At 40.5% G+C, this 18,563-nt stretch overlaps 1 protein-coding gene across 1 annotated transcript in view; it reads left to right on the forward strand.

Moving 5' to 3' along the window:
- Positions 1–1,090: 1,090 nt before the first annotated feature.
- IPO11 (importin 11) overlaps positions 1,091–18,563 on the forward strand; it is a gene marked incomplete in the record, with an annotated part of 3,749,854 nt that continues 3,732,381 nt past the window's right edge. Inside the window, 1 exon segment of the mRNA XM_044063824.1 lies at positions 1,091–1,238.

Consider the following 18,563-nt stretch of genomic DNA (forward strand, 5'->3'; position numbering starts at 1 on the left):
TACATGTTTGTTTGTTTTTTCCTCCCTCCCACCCACATTCTAAACAGGTCCACCTGTGAAATGGAAAACCTTTATATTGCATGTGTGTCAGTTTTGCAGACTGTCCAGCACCACTGGTTCTCCACTTCATAGTAAGTGAGAGACTGCAGCCTATCTAAAAACAATACCATCCATTTGTTAATCAGATATGCTTACCGGAACATACTGTCTCTTTTAAGGGATAACCTGGAAGCAATCTCTGGTTTACTAACTTGTTTACGATCACTCAGTAGGCCAATGAGAGGAGGCAATGAGACCCTTTACTACAGGAATTACAGCTCACAGCCTTAACCCTCTGTGATAACTGCCAGACTCCACGTAAGATAAAGCTCATATCCGTAAATAAGCAAATAGCTTAAAAGAACTAGGACGACCGCCTTTGTCCAAAGTGGGACAATGCTTACGGACATCTGAAGTTTTGCACAGCAAACACTAACTTAAAAAGTTGAAACAATTTATTTTCAATTTATCAAAATAAAAGCACCGTGCTGTAGAACATTTGCCTTTTCCATTATTTTAAATCAAAGATATTTCTACTACGAGATTTTTTTGTTTTGTTTTTTAGAGGAACGAACGTAGAGAGAAAATATGTTTGATCCTATAGTGGAACATCTGGACGGGCAAATAACTCCCATTTTTCCATAACCTCTTCATAACGCTGAATAAGGATTCTATGATTCATTATTACCAAAAGCAAAAAGGACAACACAAACAACATCAGTAAAGAAATCTTTACTTACAAAAAAATAAATCCAATCTAAAATTCGTTTGGTAACGTAAATCATTCTGAACCAATCCTTCGCGCCTCTCCAAAACCACTTCCGTACACTAATCACTATAGTAACCAAAGCTGGTTAGGAAAACCGTGAATTGCCAAGCAAACTCTCTCCTTATCAAAGATATACATATGCTAATAATACAAGGCAAGAAAATAATGCTACAAATACTTATAATTAAACACAACCAGTGTTCTTCATAAATTTTCTATTCCAACAACAAACCAACACAAACAATGTAATGGTCTGATGTCATCAAATAGCGACACAAACTGGGCGGCACTTTGTTGGGGGAGTGTGATGGTGTGGTCCTAGAGCAGGCGTGCGCAGTTTTTACAGTGTAGTTCCAAACTCCTGTAGTTTATAGTAGGTGGTACTTTGTATCCTGAAAATCTTTCAGAAAGTTTCGCACTAAAAGCTTTGGTCAGTACGCTGTCCTTTTTATCTATTATATACGCCTGCTTTGTGTTGAATTTAACTTTAAAGTATTGATTACACTTACTGAATAGATATGTGATGGGGCCCTCAATATGCAGCTGTTATCAAACTAATATTGCCGATTTTTTATACAGTGTATTTTTGTACTTTTGTAGTATTCAGTAACAGTACCTTTTGTCCCTGTGGTTGTGTTCTGTCTTTTGGTTTGCACTTTATATTTTATGTTGTGCTTGTGTACTTTAGCAGTCCCAATCCCACATGTGTAGCTGTGATGCTCAACATGTGCATTGGCATTTAAATGTGATTGTGCTTTCATTCTGTGGGAACTCTTGTTTATATTCTTGAACCCGTTGAATTGCGCACCGTTTTTATTTTAACTGTTTAGGTTTACTTGATAGTGGTTCTTCGCGAAACAACAATGCTTAACAAATGAAAGGTAACATCTCTCGGGGGTTGCACTGGTCGTATAAATCTTTTTTGCAATTAAAAGTAATTTGTTTTAACTAACTACTAGACTTGCCAGCATGCCACGAGTTTTGCAGAATTAAGTTAGTAGGATCTGTTTAGTTCGCACAGTTTTGCGGAACATTTACTTCCATCTGTTAATGTGCTCTAATTTGCAGTCGGACACCCCTTTTGTTCATTTTTTATTTATCTTTTATTTATGTTTTATTAGATAAGTTTGAAACTGTCTCTTATTCTTTCTAAACTGTCACCGATAATTCATACTTCTCAACTGTACAGATTTTCGCAGAATGTACAGATTTCTGGCTCATATTTTGGTCTGTTCCTCATAAAGTTTGTGGCTTTCTGGCAAATCACTGGGATGATCTGAGGAATAAAGTCACTAAATAATGACCTGTATTTCAGTGCCAAACTTCAAATCCTGTTACTCTAGCAACTTTCTAAGTTTGTAAGAGTATTTTTTAAAATATGTCCCTATTTTGGGGCATTTGCCCCCCCCCCCCCCCATTTTCACATAGAGAATGTAAGCCAGTTTTCCTAATTTGATTAGCATGTTTTGCTTATGTGGGTACCACTGCTGTAAACTGGGCTTGTGGCAATATCGGTGATTAAAGTGAAAAGGGAATTTATGATAGCCTTTTTCAACTGGTGGTTACATATACGTTCTTAAATCCTCAATTTAATACATTTTAAGTTTCAGCCCTTAATCTGATGTTTCAGTCACAAAACATGACTTGCTTGTGTTGTGGTGACCTATAGAAAAATATTGGGTACTTGCATATTATTTATGTCTAAAAATAGGTAGGATTTGACCTAATAAGTATTTTGGTAGAAGTCTAATCATTCTTTTCTTTTGTTAGGGTTGCCCTGCTGTTGAGCACTGCTTAACTGTGCGTGACAGAGTTAATTGCATGCACTGGAATATTTGGTTTATCTCACTTTCTTTGTCACTGCTTTATCTTCATTTGACTTTTTGTGGGCAAAGATTTGTGGTTAACACATCAACTAAACAGATTTTTTTTTTCTGTGCACAATTTACCAATTTCAGAGGCAGAGAGGAAAGGGGAGTTTAATTTAGGTCTACATGCCTATACTGTTGTTAAATTCACAATGTTTGAGAAATAAAGTCCGGGTTTGTTGATGCAATAAGTTATGTTTGATAAATGCTTTGTTTGTGTTTTGTTTTTCATTTCGTAATGTTACGTTGTGCAGTTCAGAAAATCCTACATACATATGCACCATATTCAGGAGCGGCCTTAGGTCAACTGGTGCCCTAGGCAAAAGGGCACCATGGCACCCCCCACCACACCACACAGTGCCCCCATCCTAGTCTACCTACAACAAATAAATACTGGAAAAGTGCCCCTACTAAAGCGGCGCCCTAGGCGGCTGCCTAGTTGGCCTTTGCCTAAGGCTGGCTATGACCATATTATGATGTTAGAATACCTGATATGTGGAAGATATGAAATAAGAAAAAAGTATATGATTGGCTTCTGTGTTGTCTTGTAAAACAATCCAAGGAAGAGCTATTATTCCAGTGGCATTCAGGCATCCATGTCTGCTTTTGCCAACTCCTATTGTAATTGGACAGGTAAAAGTGCCACTGGTAATGATGTCATTTTATCAGTGAGGCACAACAGCCAAAAAAAAAAACCAATATGAGTATGGACTAGTTAGCATGTCAGTCAAGTTAGAGCCTTCTCTAGGTCTGCATACATTATTCTTAGCTGGCTAGTTACCAACAGCATCACAGCTTCATATTAAATTAAATTATTTGGTTTGAAAGATATCTTTGCTGCAGAGCTTCAGACTAATGGGTTCAATTGCGACCTCCGTTTGTCTGCATCTCTTTTCTCTGTGTGCGTTTTCTCCCATCCTACAAAAAACATGAGCTTTGATTGGCTGTACTAAAATATATGGATATTCTCACTACCCTTGTATTTGTGGCCAGAGGCATTGAAGAAATAGCAAGAAGAATTCAGTTCTGGTATTAGGACAGTGCATCAGGTGTGTAGTCATCATGGTCATGTTAAAACACCCTGTCCTCCTGGCTTATTTAGGGTAGGAGTATTGTAAGCTATGGGCTAAGGCATGCCACTCTGCTGTCATTGTGGAAGGCTTGGCTTTAGTCTCAAGTATCTTGATCAGAGATTGATGAAATAGTGATGTTTATTTTAGCTTGTGCCTTATGGGGAATTCCTGTATGTAGTTTTGAAATGTCATTTTAGTCCTTTGAGACTTCAGTTTCACCCATTCTTTTGGAGCCAGATCTGTCAAGGATACTCTGATAAATGGTTGGGCCTTTTTTAATTCTCTGAAATAGGGCAGTATTTTTTGATTAATAAAATTATGTTATTTAAATGCCTGCTCTGGAGCAATTAGATGAGTAACTGCATTTCTTTAATAAACTCGTCTTCATGCTACATATGCATTTTCTTTTTCAGCTATAAAAACAAGGGTACAGGGTCATCCCTGCATTTTAATAAAGAATCTGCAAAATAGTTAAATTGGGTTGTGTGTTGCTATGTTTGTGTTTTTAGTTGGGTTGTGTGTTGCTATGTTTGTGTTTTTAGTTGGGTGAGTCCTATCATTGAGATTTCTTCTCCTGCAGTGGATGAGACTCTGTAGTTCTTTTTGCTTTAAAAAAAAAAGACCAAGTTTGGTAATTGCTTTTTTGTTTTTCTTTGTTTCACTTGTTTTTAATTTGTGCAAATATTGCTTTATTAATTTTCATTCATTATCGAAAGAATAGTTATAGCTGTGATCAAGCAGACTGGAGAGGTAGCAGCAAAAAAAAAAAGTTCTGTGAAGTAGAATTTGCTGAACCAGATGAATGACATTTGTTATAAAATTTTAAGCACTTCTGTCTCTGCAGTACCACTGAGACTTCCTCAGAATAGATATAAAACAAATGATAACATCTTTGTATGTTGTTTGAAAAAGTCGCTTTTCTGAGCAATACTTAACTGCTGTAGCAAGTTTTAATATGAAAACCAACCTGCATTTGAAATGAAGTGTAAAGCTATTAACAGTAGGTTCATAGGTGTTTAACAGGCTAATGACTTACAAGGGCCTTTTTAAGCCTAGCCATGCATCTCTAATATCTGACAAGTTCTGATACCCTTGAAAAGTGTAAGCAGGTGTTTGGGAGATGAGCCATTTACAGGTTACCTGTGTCAATTAGAGACATAGCTGCCAAACCAGGGATGAATTTCCTGTTTCCCATCCAGTTGTCCAAGTTGGACGTGAATTGGGTTAGGGAAGAACTCTGCTTCACATGGATATGGAGCCTGTCCCATAGATGCAGTAATCTCTGGGATGTATACCTATTTCTCCAGCAGGACCCATTTATATCACAGGCAAGGTTTAAGTCTTTAGACAGGTAATTCTGGTGCTCTTTGTTTTGTGGATATGCAGGAGGTCCACCAGAGTAGGGTCTGACAATGCCCTGTATGCCAGGCATAGATATCCCCTCAAAAGTCTGTAGGAGACAGAATACAGGGATAGGGCCTTGAGGTGATCTGCACAGGACATTTTGCTTGAGCCCTGTATTCTTTTAGTGAGGAACCTCTGTGGGCATTCCAGTTGTTGGATATGCCTAGTTGGGTACATACCAAAGGGGGCATTGTACTTAATGATAGGTCTGATGAATACCAAATACAGTGGAACAATAAGTTCAGTGGACTTGGATACCATACCTTTGTTTATAAGTTGCACAATAGAGAATGATTTTCTCACCACTGAAGGCACATGATGGTAAAAGGTCAGATTACTATCTATGTGTGTCCCTTAAGTCCCTGGCTACTGGGTCAACTGGGGGGGGGGGTGTTGTCAATATGATAGTTACCAGGGATGGATAACTTCCCAAAGGATACTATTATACATTCCTTGGTATTTAGTTTTAGTCCATGGCTCTGACGCCAGTTTCTGTCAGTCCCTCCTGGCGAACATTTGTATCGGTGTGAGATTCAGTGACCGCTCCTAATTTGCAATCATCTGCACATTTAATCACCCAGAGACCACTGACATTGGCCTTGACTTCTGAGAAGTAAAAGCCAAAAGGAGAGGTCCAAGGACTGATCCCTGAGGCACTCTACTTGTAGTACAAAAAATTGAATACATTAAAAAACCCTTAAAAGGTCTGTTACTGAACTGCCTATTCAAACCCACGAAGAGGTACAGCATCTACATGGAGCTGCCAATCCAATCCTCTGCATTCCGTGTAGAGGAGTATGATTGGGTCTGTAGTCGCAACCAACTTATGTATTCAAGACATGGGTGTTAAGAAGTTTGCTTCAAGAGCAGAGCAAAGCGAAACTTGAGAAGTGACTCTTGACAGCAATGTTGAGAAGACATAATATGTATGATTGATCACAGGTGTTATGTTATTAATTATTATTGTTTATTTTATATTTGATTACCAGGTTGGTCTGACTGGGCAATCGGATGCCTATTTCCAGCAGAGACCCGGGGAGAAAAGCTCCACATACATGACGATCATAAATACAAAAGCTCCACATATATGATAAAAATACAAAAGTCAGAGAAGAGTACAAATGAATAAAACAAACAATAGTATATCATAGCATAATGTGATGAGAAGTTACAGAAGTGTACAGTATAGTGTACAGTAATAAAACAGAAAATATAATGTATTTGAGTAAGAAAGTGCAGTAATAATATATGCAGTTATATACATACATTTAAAAGTACAGTTTGTTATGGTAAGTTATTTTCTGTGTTTGACCTTTGAGTAGTGCCAGAGGAAGATTTATCTGAATGATGGTAGTAGGGCTAGCCATGGACAGTACATGTACATTGCCAGATGAGATTGAGGTGGGCTTTTAATTGGGTTTTAAAGATGGGACTGCTGTTTTGCAATCTCATATCTGGTGGAAGAGAATTCCAGATTTTAGTAACTGTGTAGGAGTAGAGGGATTCACCAGCACTGTGTCTACACTTCAAGAAGGGCTTTGTTTGTGGATCTTAGTTGGCGAGCAAAATTGTGAAAGTTCAGTAAGCCTGAGAGATCAGAAATCTTGTTTGGGTGGTCAGAAATCTTGTTTGGGTGGTACAGCAAATAATGAGCAATGGTGATTGGTTATAGTTTAGTAAGTTAGGGAGTTCTAGCCAACCTAATTGTTTTAGTGAGTGACCGTGCTGGGAGCGGAAATTAGAGTTGGTTGTGAATCTAGCTATTTTATTATAGCACATGGACAATTTGTGAAGGTCTGTCTTAAGGTCTGTTAATACAGAGGATGCATAAAGCAATATAGATAGGTGAGTTATGAATTTAGTAATTTTGGTGTTTTTGGTTAGATGGTTTTTGCAGTGGCATAGGGTTCCAAGTTTTTTATGGACCTTGGATATGGTTTATGGTGTATGTTTGTCGAACTTTAGGTTTTGGTCAAGTATTACATCAAGACGTTTAGCTTGTGATACTGGGGAGATTTGGGTGTTATTGTCAGAATTGTTCGAGAAAAGAGCAGAAGAGTCAGTAGTTTTGGTAGGATGGAAAAGCATAAGTTGAGCCTTTTCAGGGTTAAGTATTAGTTGTGAGTTTTTTAACCAGTTTTCGATATTGTAGAAGGCCTCTTGGGTTTTAGTCTGGAGTGTTTGGAGTGTGGGAGCTGAGCAGTTTGGAGTGTGGGGGCTAAGCAGATCAGTGTAGTATCCTCTGCATACTAGACTATTGTATCTCGCTTGGTGGTGGTGTGGAGGATGTTTGTAAAGATATTAAATAGTAGGGGTCCCAGTATGGCTCCCTGTGGTACACCTACTGTTACTGGGAGAAGGGGTGGAGGGAATTATGCCACTTAACGACTTGGCAGTTGGATAGGTAGTCTTGAAACCAGAGCAATGAGGGGTTGTTTAGGTTGAGTTCAGCTAAGATAGTAAGTAGTTTGCTGTGGGATACTGTGTCAAATGCTTTGGACAAATCAAGGAAGGTGGCAGACACTAGGTTTCCTTGGTTCCTGTATTGACTGACAATGTTGGTGAAGGATATGAGTGCTGTGGTGGTGCTATGGAATGGGCAAAAGCCATGTTGGGTGTTAGTGAGGAGACTATTTGTAAGTAAATGTATCATCAGTTGAGAATGGATACATTTTTCAAGGATTTTTGATAGGGCGGATAAGATTGCTATGGGGCGGTAGTTGCCAAGTTCGGTTGAGGGACCACCTTTGTGTAAGGGTATTATTTAGGAGGTTTTCCAAAGGGCTGGAATTGTATGCTCGTTGATAGACTGGTCGATAATTATCGAGATGGGATAAGTTATAGCACTAGTGGCAATTTTGAGGTACTCTGCAGGGAGTTTGTCAATTGCCAAAGGGATGGGTTTTAGTTTAGTGAGGTGCTTATATGTTGTGTTGGTAGGAACTGGTTTGAGAGTGAATGGAAGGTATGAGTTTGGGTTGCTGACTGGTTGTGAGAGTGTGCAAGGTTAGCTGTTGCTAGTTAGGTTAAGGATGGAAGAAGTAAAGCAGTTGTTAAATTGGGTAGCTATCTCTATATTATCTCCTCTGACATTGGGGGTGAGAGGTAGTGGGTTTGCCTGATTGTAATACTTGGTTGACAGCGGCCCAGAATTTTTGGGGGTTATTGGTATGTTTTACTTGTAGCTCTGTGTAGTGATTTTTCTGATCTTGCCTTATCTGTTCTTTTGCTTTATTACATAGTTCAAGGAAAATCTGCCTGTTGTGATTGGTCTTATTGTGATACCTTATCAGTGGGAGTGGTAAGCACTAGGTAACCTGCCTACCACATAAGGAGTGGTTCTGGCTCAGAAATTGTAGTTATTGGCCGTTTGGGCAGTCTCTTCCATCTCTCTCAACTTTCTGATTTGAAAGCCTGCATTTGCACTTGTTTCTGTCCTGTAACTTTTCTAGTGCAGGTCCGGATTCTTAGTTTTAGCACTTAAATTTGCTCATTCATGCTCAGCACTTGTTCAGAACTTGTAAGCACTAAATAAGCTACTAATTACTATAGCACTCAGTCTTCCTCATTACCTGGAGGAAAACAGTTTTTGTACTTACTTTTCTCACTTATCTAGAGTAAAATAGTTAATTTATTCAGGCATGTCCAAGGATCAGCTCCCAGTGTTCTCTCCTGTCTATCTGATGAATCTGGGCATCTTGAGGCAATGTAGAAATTGCCTCATGTACACAGACAACCCTCATCTCCTACCACCCAACACTGCAACCTGTGAGAGATGCACTTATCTAGCCAAACTGGAGGTAAAGCTCTCTCCAACCAAGACTGAACTTAACAGTCATGAGGAGAAGGTAAACATTTGCACCACACTCATCACATAGTCTCACTAAATCTACACCACCAAACTCCACACGTAGTAACACAAAAACATTCGTGGAGGCTCTCAATAATAATCTGTCTAAGCAACAGAGACCTCCAAAGCAGAAACGCAAGCAACCTCCATCCCCCAATGCAACCCAAATGACGCAGACTGTGTGCGCCATTCAACCACAGCCAATAAGGCAAAAGAATGACTCCAACACAACAAAAAAAAAACCAATATGAGTATGGACTAGTTAGCATGTCAGTCAAGTTAGAGCCTTCTCTAGGTCTGCATACATTATTCTTAGCTGGCTAGTTACCAACAGCATCACAGCTTCATATTAAATTAAATTATTTGGTTTGAAAGATATCTTTGTTGCAGAACTTCAGACTAATGGGTTCAATTGCGACCTCCGTTTGTCTGCATCTCTTTTCTCTGTGTGCGTTTTCTCCCATCCTACAAAAAAACATGAGCTTTGATTGGCTGCACTAAAATATATGGATATTCTCACTACCCTTGTATTTGTGGCCAGAGGCATTGAAGAAATAACAAGAAGAATTCAGTTCTGGTATTAGGACAGTGCATCAGGTGTGTTGTCATCATGGTCATGTTAAAACACCCTGTCCTCCTGGCTTATTTAGGGTAGGAGTATTATAAGCTGTGGGCTAAGGCATGCCACTCTGCTGTCATTGTGGAAGGCTTGGCTTTAGTCTCAAGTATCTTGATCAGAGATTGATGAAATAGTGATGTTTATTTTAGCTTGTGCCTTATGGGGAATTCCTGTATGTAGTTTTGAAATGTCATTTTAGTCCTTTGAGACTTCTGTTTCACCCATTCTTTTGGAGCCAGATTTGTCAAGGATACTCTGATAAATGGTTGGGCCTTTTTTAATTCTCTGAAATAGGGCAGTATTTTTTGATTAATAAAATGATGTTATTTAAATGCCTGCTCTGGAGCAATTAGATGAGTAACTGCATTTTTTAATAAACTTGTCTTCATGCTACATAGACATTTTCTTTTTCAGCTATAAGAACAAGGGTACAGGGTCATCCCTGCATTTTAATAAAGAATCTGCAAAATAGTTAAATTGGGTTGTGTGTTGCTATGTTTGTGTTTTTAGTTGGGTGAGTCCTATCATTGAGATTCCTTCTCCTGCAGTGGATGAGACTCTGTAGTTGGCTTTGCTTTAAAAAAAAAGACCAAGTTTGGTAATTGCTTTTTTGTTTTTCTTTGTTTCACTTGTTTTTATTTTGTGCAAATATTGCTTTATTAATTTTCATTCATTATCGAAAGAATAGTTATAGCTGTAGGGGCTGGGAGGTGTGGCCTAAGTTAGGTGTTTGCCTTTACAACACATGGTGCAGGGTTCAAGTCTCACAAGGGATACTTGGCTAGGCTTAAAATGGCTCACAAGGGCAGTTAGCTTAGTACTGACCTATGAACCTATGATCAAACAGACTGGAGAGGTAGCAGCAGAAAAAAAAGTTCTGTGAAGTAGAATTTGCTGATCCAGATGAATGACATTTGTTATAAAATTTTAAGCACTTTTGTCTCTGCAGTAGCACTGAGACTTCCTCAGAATAGATATAAAACAAATGATAACATCTTTGTATGTTGTTTGAAAAAGTCGCTTTTCTGAGCAATACTTAACTGCTATAGCAAGTTTTAATATGAAAACCAACCTGCATTTGAACTGAAGTGTAAAGCTATTAACAGTAGGTTCATAGGTGTTTAACAGGCTAATGACTTACAAGGGCCTTTTTAAGCCTAGCCATGCATCTCTAATATCTGACAAGTTCTGATACCCTTGAAAAGTGTAAGCAGGTGTTTGGGAGATGAGCCATTTACAGGTTACCTGTGTCAATTAGAGACATAGCTGCCAAACCAGGGATGAATTTCCTGTTTCCCATCCAGTTGTCCAAGTTGGATGTGAATTGGGTTAGGGAAGAACTCTGCTTCACATGGATATGGAGCCTGTCCCATAGATGCAGTAATCTCTGGGATGTATACCTATTTCTCCAGCAGGACCCATTTATATCACAGGCAAGGTTTAAGTCTTTAGACAGGCAATTCTGGTGCTCTTTGTTTTGTGGATATGCAGGAGGTCCACCAGAGTAGGGTCTGACAATGCCCTGTATGCCAGGCATAGATATCCCCTCAAAAGTCTGTAGGAGACAGAATACAGGGATAGGGCCTTGAGGTGGTCTGCATAGGACATTTTGCTTGAGCCCTGTATTCTTTTAGTGAGGAACCTGGATTTGCCTAGTTGGGTACATACCAAAGGGGGCATTGTACTTAATGATAGGTCTGATGAATGCCAAATACAGTGGAACAATAAGTTCAGTGGACTTGGATACCATACCTTTGTTTATAAGTTGCACAATAGAGAATGATTTTCTCACCACTGTAGGCACATGATGGTAAAAGGTCAGATTACTATCTATGTGTGTCCCCAAGTCCCTGGCTACTGGGTCAACTGTAAGGGGGGGGGGGTGTTGTCAATATGATAGTTACCAGGGATGGATAACTTCCCAAAGGATACTGTTATACATTTCTTGGTATTTAGTTTTAGTCCATGGCTCTGACGCCAATTTGTCTCAGTCCCTCCTGGCGAACATTTGTATCGGTGTGAGATTCAATGACCGCTCCTAATTTGCAATCATCTGCACATTTAATCACCCAGAGACCACTGACATTGGCCTTGACTTCTGAGAAGTAAAAGCCAAAAGGAGAGGTCGAAGGACTGATCCCTGACGGACTCTACTTGTAGTACAAAAAATTGAATACATTAAAAAACCCTTAAAAGGTCTAAGTTACTGAACTGCCTGTTCAAACCCACGAAGAGGTACAGCATCTACATGGAGCTGCCAGTCCAATCCCCTGCATTCCGTGTAGAGGAGTATGATTGGGTCTGTAGTCACAACCAACTTATGTATTCAAGACATGGGTGTTAAGAAGTTTGCTTCAAGAGCAGAGCAAAGCGAAACTTGAGAAGTGACTCTTGACAGCAATGTTGAGAAGACATAATATGTATGATTGATCACAGGTGTTATGTTTTTAATTATTATTGTTTATTTTATATTTGATTACCAGGTTGGTCTGACTGAGCAATCGGGTGCCTGTTTCCAGCAGAGACCCGGGGAGAAAAGCTCCACATACATGACGATCATAAATACAAAAGCTCCACATATATGATAAAAATACAAAAGTCAGAGAAGAGTACAAATTAATAAAACAAACAATAGTATATCCTAGCATAATATGATGAGAAGTTACAGAAGTGTACAGTATAGTGTACAGTAGTAAAACAGAAAATATAATGTATTTGAGTAAGAAAGTGCAGTAATAATATATGCAGTTATATACATACATTTAAAAGTACAGTTTGTTATGGTAAGTTTTTTTCTGTGTTTGACCTTTGAGTAGTGCCAGAGGAAGATTTATCTGAATGATGGTAGTAGGGCTAGCCATGGTCAGTACATGTACATTGCCAGATGAGATTGAGGTGGGCTTTTAATTGGGTTTTAAAGATGGGACTGCTGTTTTGCAATCTCATATCTGGTGGAAGAGAATTCCAGATTTTAGTAACTGTGTAGGAGTAGAGGGATTCACCAGCACTGTGTCTACACTTCAAGAAGGGCTTTGTTTGTGGATCTTAGTTGGCGAGCAAAATTGTGAAAGTTCAGTAAGCCTGAGAGATCAGAAATCTTGTTTGGGTGGTCAGAAATCTTGTTTGGGTGGTACAGCAAATAATGAGCAATGGTGATTGGTTATAGTTTAGTAAGTTAGGGAGTTCTAGCCAACCTAATTGTTTTAGTGAGTGACAGTGCTGGGAGCGGAAATTAGAGTTGGTTGTGAATCCAGCTATTTTATTATAGCACATGGACAATTTGTGAAGGTCTGTCTTAAGGTCTGTTAATACAGAGGATGCATAAACAATATAGATAGGTGAGTTCTGAATTTAGTAATTTTGGTGTTTTTGGTTAGATGTTTTTTGCAGTGGCATAGGGTTCCAAGTTTTTTATGGACCTTGGATATGGATTATGGGATATGTTTGTCAAACTTTAGGTTTTGGTCAAGTATTACATCAAGAAGTTTAGCTTGTGATACTGGGGAGATTTGGGTGTTATTGTCAGAATTGTTCGAGAAAAGAGCAGAAGAGTCAGTAGTTTTGGTAGGGTGGAAAAGCATAAGTTGAGCCTTTTCAGGGTTAAGTATTAGTTGTGAGTTTTTTAACCAGTTTTCGATATTGTAGAAGGCCTCTTGGGTTTTAGTCTGGAGTGTTTGGAGTGTGGGGGCTGAGCAGTCTGGAGTGTTTGTAGTGTGGGGGTTGAGCAGATGTAGTATCCTCTGCATACTGGACTATTGTATCTCGCTTGGTGGTGGTGTGGAGGATGTTTGTAAAGATATTAAATAGTAGGGGTCCCAGTATGGCTCCCTGTGGTACACCTACTGTTACTGGGAGAAGGGGTGGAGGGAATTATGCCACTTAACTACTTGGCAGTTGGATAGGTAGTCTTGAAACCAGAGCAATGAGGGGTTGTTTAGGTTGAGTTCAGCTAAGATAGTAAGTAGTTTGCTGTGGGATACTGTGTCAAATGCTTTGGACAAATCAAGGAAGGTGGCAGACACTAGGTTTCCTTGGTTCCTATATTGACTGACAATGTTGGTGAAGGATATGAGTGCTGTGGTGGTGCTATGGAATGGACGAAAGCCATGTTGGGTGTTAGTGAGGAGACTATTTGTAAGTAAATGTATCATCAGTTGAGAATGGATACATTTTTCGAGGATTTTTGATAGGGCGGATAAGATTGCTATGGGGCGGTAGTTGCCAAGTTCGGTTGAGGGACCACCTTTGTGTAAGGGTATTATGTAGGAGGTTTTCCAAAGGGCTGGAATTGTATGCTCGTTGATAGACTGGTCGATAATTATCGAGATGGGATAAGTTATAGCACTAGTGGCAATTTTGAGGTACTCTGCAGGGAGTTTGTCAATTGCCAAAGGGGTGGGTTTTAGTTTAGTTTAGTGAGGTGCTTATATATTGTGTTGGTAGGAACTGGTTTGAGAGTGAATGGAGGGTACGAGTTTGGGTTGCTGACTGGTTGTGAGAGTGTGCAAGGTTAGCTGTTGCTAGTTAGGTTAAGGATGGAAGAAGTGAAGCAGTTGTTAAATTGGGTAGCTATCTCTGTATTATCTCCTCTGGCATTGGGGAGGAGAGGTAGTGGGTTTGCCTGATTGTAATACTTGGTTGACAGCGGCCCAGAATTTTTGGGGGTTATTGGTATGTTTTACTTGTAGCTCTGTGTAGTGATTTTTCTGATCTTGCCTTATCTGTTCTTTTGCTTTATTACATAGTTCAAGGAAAATCTGCCTGTTGTGATTGGTCTTATTGTGATACCTTATCAGTGGGAGTGGTAAGCACTAGGTAACCTGCCTACCACATAAGGAGTGGTTCTGGCCCAGAAATTGTAGTTATTGGCTGTTTGGGCAGTCTCTTCCATCTCTCTCAACTTTCTGATTTGAAAGCCTGCATTTGCACTTGTTTCTGTCCTGTAACTTGTCTAGTGCAGATCCGGATTCTTAGTTTTAGCACTTAAATTTGCTCATTCATGCTCAGCACTTGTTCAGAACTTGTAAGCACTAAATAAGCTACTAATTACTGTAGCACTCGGTCTTCCTCATTACCTGGAGGAAAACAGTTTTTGTACTTACTTTTCTCACTTACTTACAGAAAAACAGCTCTTGTACTCACTTATCTAGAGTAAAATAGTTCATTTATTCAGGCATGTCCAAGGATCAGCTCCCAGTGTTCTCTCCTGTCTATCTGATGAATCTGGGCATCTTGAAGCAATGTAGAAATTGCCTCATGTACACAGACAACCCTCCTCTCCTACCACCCAACACTACAACCTGTGAGAGATGCACTTATCTAGCCAAACTGGAGGTAAAGCTCTCTCCAACCAAGACTGAACTTAACAGTCATGAGGAGAAGGTAAACATTTGCACCACACTCGTCACATAGTCTCACTAAATCTACACCACCAAACTCCACACGTAGTAACACAAAAACATTCGTGGAGGCTCTCAATAATAATCTGTCTAAGCAACAGAGACCTCCAAAGCAGAAACGCAAGCAACCTCCATCCCCAATGCAACCCAAATGACACATAGCCCACAGACTGTGTGCCACTCAACCACAGCCAATAAGGCAAAAGAACATACCCAACACACTAGTCATAGGTGACTCTATAGTCAGGCACACTGATGTCCCACTCACCAGGCTAAACAAGGAGAAATTTACTGTCAGCTGCTTGTCGGGTGCCAGGATCCGCCACATAACCCACGCACTCAGGTCACTCCACAACAAGTACAAATATGACTGTCATTGTCCATGTTGGTGTGAATGACCTGAGAAGTACCTCCCTGGACTACATGAAAAGAGACATGGAAGAGCTCTCCGATCTTGTAGCCCAGGCAAGTATGACCCTAGCCCTGAGTAGCATTCTGCCATCGCCCCGAATGATACCACAGTACAAGGACAAAATGATTAACTACAACAATTGGCTAAGCTTCTGGTGTCATTCTAAGGGGGTCCAGTATCTGTCTGCTTGGGATGACATGGTCGACAAACCACAATGCTTTCCCAGAGATGGTCTGCACCTGTCGCCCCTGGGATTCCGGATACTGGCTAAGGCTCTTGCTGCCCCTGTAGTGCCTTTTTTAGGCAAGTTTCAAATAACAAATTCAGTACCATAACAGGAACAGGCAAGCAAAAACTGAGGGTAATGCTACTCAATTCTAGAAGTCTAAATCTCAAAATGCACTCGCTCGAGGCTCTCCTCCTTAAAATGGAGAACATCGATATCTGTGCAGTGACCGAGACCTGATTCAAGTTTCCAGAGAGCACCCCTGCACTACCAGGCTATAACTCGTACCACACTTTTTGGCCATGTAACCTGGACCGAAACACCAAAGGCGGAGGAGTGTCCATATTCATTAAGGATATCCACACCTCCAGGCTAGCTGCTCAGCATAATGCATCAGAGGTTATCCAAGTGCAACTAACTCTGGGCAAACCTGCAGTCCAAATTGTAGCTTGCTACAGATCTCCCACCATGCCCCAGGATTCCCACTCCTCTTTTCTTGATGTACTGGAAAATATTAGGGTTCAACCAAACACCTTAATAATGGGCGACTTCAACTACCCCACCATTAACTGGGAAAACTACTTGTGTACCAACTCCTTAGCTCAACACTTTCTGGAATTCATAAACTCCAATGATCTGGATCTACTTATCCACACCCCTCCAAAGGCAACAATATCCTAGACCTAGTCATTACCAACATGAGTGACTGGTGTCAACTCCTCTTTGGTCCGATCCGACCACAAGCTAATCACCCATGATATCCACATCCTGCCCCCCCCACCCCCCATTAAGGAAACCACGGTAAAAAATTTCTCCAAAGCCAACTTCATGCTTCTTAAGACAGAAGTGGTGAACTTCATGACACCCATACAGATGGACAATACAGTTACAACTGCTGAATCCTACACAAATGCACTCTATAAGCACTTACACGAGTGCATGGATCATGCTATCCCAAACAGAACCAAGACGCTATCCTCCAAAAAAAAAAAAAGGAAGCCAATCTGGTGGTCCCCTGCCATAAACAAACTGTACAACAGAAGGAAGAAACTGTTGCAAAAGAGAGTAAAATCCCATGAGTGGAGGAGCTCCCTGGTCAGCCTCAGTAAGAAGCTGAGATCCCTTATAAGATCCACCAAAGCTAGCTATGAAAACAAAATCACCACTAATTCTAAAGACAACCACAAAGCATTCTATAGCTATGTCAAGAATCTCGATGGCAACACCCAGATCTGCTCTGAGTTACAGCACAAAGGCGTGAAAATTACAGAACCAACTGATATTGCCAAAATCCTGGCAGATAGGTTCAGTGCTAACTTTAACCCCCCCCCCCCCAACCGAAGGGCCCATATCTATACAAGAAGAATGCAAAGTCCCTGTAATCACAACTATGCAGGCAAAAGCTGCACTCTCTCTAAAGCCAAAAACACAGCATCCATGCGACCGGACAACATCCCGGGCTGCATTTTACACGAACTTCAGAACGAACTGGCTCCCCACTTAAGCACTATGTTCAATAATAGCCACGCATCAGGCTTTGTGCCCACTGAATGGTGCACAGCAACAGTTATCCCACTCCACAAAGGGGGAGCCACCACTGATCCTGGGAACTATTGACCTATTAGCCTGACTAGCCTGGTCTGCAAGGCCATGGAACGTATCATCATGGAACTCATAAACAAAGACATTGGTAACCTCCAAACTCTGGATCCCACCCAGTTCGGGTTTGTGAAAGGCAGATCATGCCTCCTGAACCTGATCGACTTCTTTGAGGTAGTCACCAAAGCCGTAGATGAGGGTAAGGTGGTTCACACAGCCTATCTTGACCTCACCAAGGCTTTCGACACCATCCCCCATTCTGGAATTATAGCTAAACTAGGTATAAATCCCTACGTCACAAGATGGGTTGCCAACTGGCTTACTGACCGAACCCACACTGTAGAAGTTGCAGACTCCAAATTTGACTTCAAAGCAGTGGCAAGTGGAGTACCACAGGGTTCCATCCTGGGACCTTTCCTGTTTGCTATCTATTCTCTGAAGTACAGGCTAACACAGAAGGCCTCTGGCTAATGAAGTTTGCAGATGACTGCAAACTAGGAGCCATAGTCAAGTCCCCAAATGATGTGGGCATCCTACAGAAGGGCCTCGCTGAGACAGATGCCTGGTGTCAGAGCCATGGCCTCAAGCTCAATGCCAAAAAGTGCAGTGTCATCCCCTTTAGTAAAAACTATGTACCCATGAACTACCACATAGGCAGCAATCTACTTAACACCGAATGTGTGATGAGACCTTGGGACCCAGGTGGACAGTAGTCTCTCCTTTGATAGTCACATTGCCACAGTAGTCAGGAAGTCCTTCTATGTGGCACACCTCATCCAGGAAAAGAGAGGTAATTGTTCCCCTCTACTTGACACTGATTAGACCCATTACAGAGTACAGTGCCCCTTTTGAAATGTACCTCAAGACATCTGCAGCAGCTGGAAAGGCCACAGAAGTAAGGCACAATGAATGTTGGTTTCAGCTTTCTGTGCTGTTATTTAATATGCAGTAGTTTTAAGGCGCATCATTTCTTGTTTTATGTCTTCAAGAGAATTCACCTTGTGTTTTTAAAATGTATCAGTTGGGTTTTTATTGGATTATTTTATCACATGACTGAATGAGAGTATTTAAGATTTATGTAGTTATTGATTCTAGTATTCTGAAGAAGTCTTTGTTATATTCTGACGAAAGCGCTAAATAAAGTTGTGTTTTTGCACACTTCACTTTTTGAGTGCTTATAGCAAGTCTGGTGATTCGTGGCTGCTGTACATTTTGTTTCAAGTCTTCGTTTGGGTTATAGGCCACAGAAGTACCTCTCGGAGGATTACTGGCCTCAAATAAATGCCCTACGCTGACCGCCTCAAA

This window comes from Protopterus annectens, chromosome 2.part2 (assembly GCF_019279795.1).
Source record: "Protopterus annectens isolate FY-2018-M chromosome 2.part2, PAN1.0, whole genome shotgun sequence".
In the NCBI taxonomy this organism is placed as follows: Eukaryota; Metazoa; Chordata; order Ceratodontiformes; family Protopteridae; genus Protopterus; species Protopterus annectens.